A 2,494-nucleotide genomic window follows, 5' to 3' on the forward strand; every position below is an offset into this window, starting at 1 on the left:
GGCATGCCGTGCCCATGATGTGGCCTTGACCAAGCCATTCAAGCCATGCGTTGCCTTCGCCTTGGCATGCCGTGGCCTTGCCTCGCCATGCGATGCATTCCGACAAAGTGACGCGAAGCGGAAGCCTATCATGGCGTAAAAATGTCGACAAAATTTTTCGACATTTGAATAATGGGGTTTGACAAGGTTTGAAAAATTCAATACAAATGGTAGGCTTGAATGTCGACAAAGTGACGCGAAGCGGAAGCCTACCACGGCGTAAAAATGTCGACAGATTTTTTCGGACCTTGTCCTGCCATGGGCTGCGCGCAGCATGCCGGCAGCCTGTGCGCAGCGTGCGCACAGCATGTCGGCAGCGTGCGCACAGCATGCCGGCAGCGTGCGCGCACCATGCCGGCAGCCTGTCGACAGAATTTTTCGAAACTTGTCCTGCCATGCGCGCGCGCAGCTTGCGCGCAGCGTGCTGATTCTGTCGACAGTGAGGCTAGCGAAAGTTGTCCTGCCATGGCGTGCGCGCAGCCTGTGCGCGCAGCTTGCGCATCTGTCGACAGTGAGGCTAGCGAAACTTGTCCTGCCATGGCATGCGCGGCGCCTGCGCGCAGCCTGCGCACAACATGCGCGCAGGCTGTGCGCAGCGTGCGCGGAGCTTGCGTGCAGCTTGCGCATCTGTCGACAGTGAGGCTAGCGAAACTTGTCCTGCCATGGCATGCGCGCAGCGTGCGCGCAGTCTGTGCGCAGCATGCGCGCAGCCTGTGCGCAGCATGCGCGCAGCCTGTGCGCGCAGCTTGCGCATCTGTCGACAGTGAGGCTAGCGAAACTTGTCCTGCCATGGCATGCGCGCAGTCTGCGCGCAGTCTGCGCGCAGCATGCGCGCAGCCTGCGCGCAGCATGTGCGCAGCATGCCGGCAGCATGGTTCCAGGTTTTTTCAAATGTCGACAGAATTTTTCAAATCTTGTCAAACCCCGTTTTTATTGAAATTTCCTCGCACAATAAGCTCCCCATAAGTAGTCTATGATTTTTAGGACCTTCTCCAACTTACAAAACTAAAAAATTCCTCCCGGATTTGTTTTAATGATTTTTTCAATTTTACGACTTCTAAAAATAATAAAAAATACTTCCCGACTTCAAAAATTTATGAAACTTTTTCCCATCATAGATTGCATGTTTCTTAGTATCCCTGCAAAAAATCACGTCCAAATACCTTGTATTGAATTATTTAGAGCCCATTATGACTCCTCGCGCATAGGTGATGTCTCTTCCTGTCAAAGGGCTAAATGCATAAAATGCTATATAGGGGGGTGTGTGTTGCCTGCATATGCATGGCAGCCCATGCCTTCCTAGCTGCAGCCCCCTTCCCCCACGCCACACCCATGTCATGTTGCCTCGATATGTTGCCTCGGTATTATGGGTTTGGTGTCGGGGTCGGGGGGCTGCCACCCATGGCGGTGGTGGCCGGAATCCGGCCGCCGCCACCACGCCGCCGCCATGGGTGAGGGAGGAAAAAAAAGGCGTGGAAAGTTGCGAAATGGGGTTGTCTAGGCTTTTTTTTGGCATGGGAGAGCATGGAGTGCTAGGAACTCCTTCTCAAATGCACGGGCATGTCGACCACAACCTCATTTCTCAACAACAACCACCCGTGTGGGGTGGCGGTGGGTGGATAGTCGCGGATTGGGGCTTGCCAAGCCAATGTTTTCAAAAAATTTCATCAAAATTAAAAACAAATGTTTTGTTGCCTTCGGATTTGTGGGCGAGCGGCGAGTCGGAGTGGAGCCGGTAAAGTTTAACCTCGGTGTGCACGGTTGTTTTTAGAAACTCAATCCAATGCCGGGGACGTTGAAAGTGACGCTCTTATGAGTTGCAAACCCGCAAGATTTAAAGAACCTTTTCAAAACAATTTCAAACCAACAAGATTTAAAAACAGAAATTTTCATCAAAATGAAAAACAAATGTTTTGTTGCCTTCGGACTAGTGGGCGAGCGGCGAGTCGGAGTGGAGCCGGTAAAGTTTAACCTCGGTGTGCACGGTTGTTTTTAGAAACTCAATCCAATGCCGGGGACGTTGAAAGTGACGCTCTTATGAGTTGCAAACCCACTAGATTTAAAGAACCTTTTCAAAACAATTTCAAACCAACAAAATTAAAAACAAATGTTTCGTTGCAAACAAATTGTGGGCGAGCGGCGAGTCGGAGTGGAGCCGGTAAAGTTTAACCTCGGTGTGCACGGTTGTTTTTAGAAACTCAATCCAATACCGGGGACGTTGAAAGTGACGCTCTTATGAGTTGCAAACCCACAAGATTTTAAAAACTTTTTGAAAATGTTTCTTCTAAATGACACATTTTGATCCTTGGCAAGTGCTCAATCCGTAACTATCCAATCACCGCCACACCACACCGGTCGGGAGTGTGTGAATGGTGTGCTTCCCGGGGTTGGCATAGATAATCTTTCGCATCGACAATCTTTTGCATGCGAGGGAATGTCTATGCCAACCCCGGGA

The sequence above is a fragment of the Prunus avium genome, unplaced genomic scaffold (genome assembly GCF_965620075.1).
Source record: "Prunus avium unplaced genomic scaffold, drPruAviu1.hap1.1 HAP1_SCAFFOLD_179, whole genome shotgun sequence".
Classification (NCBI taxonomy): domain Eukaryota; kingdom Viridiplantae; phylum Streptophyta; class Magnoliopsida; order Rosales; family Rosaceae; genus Prunus; species Prunus avium.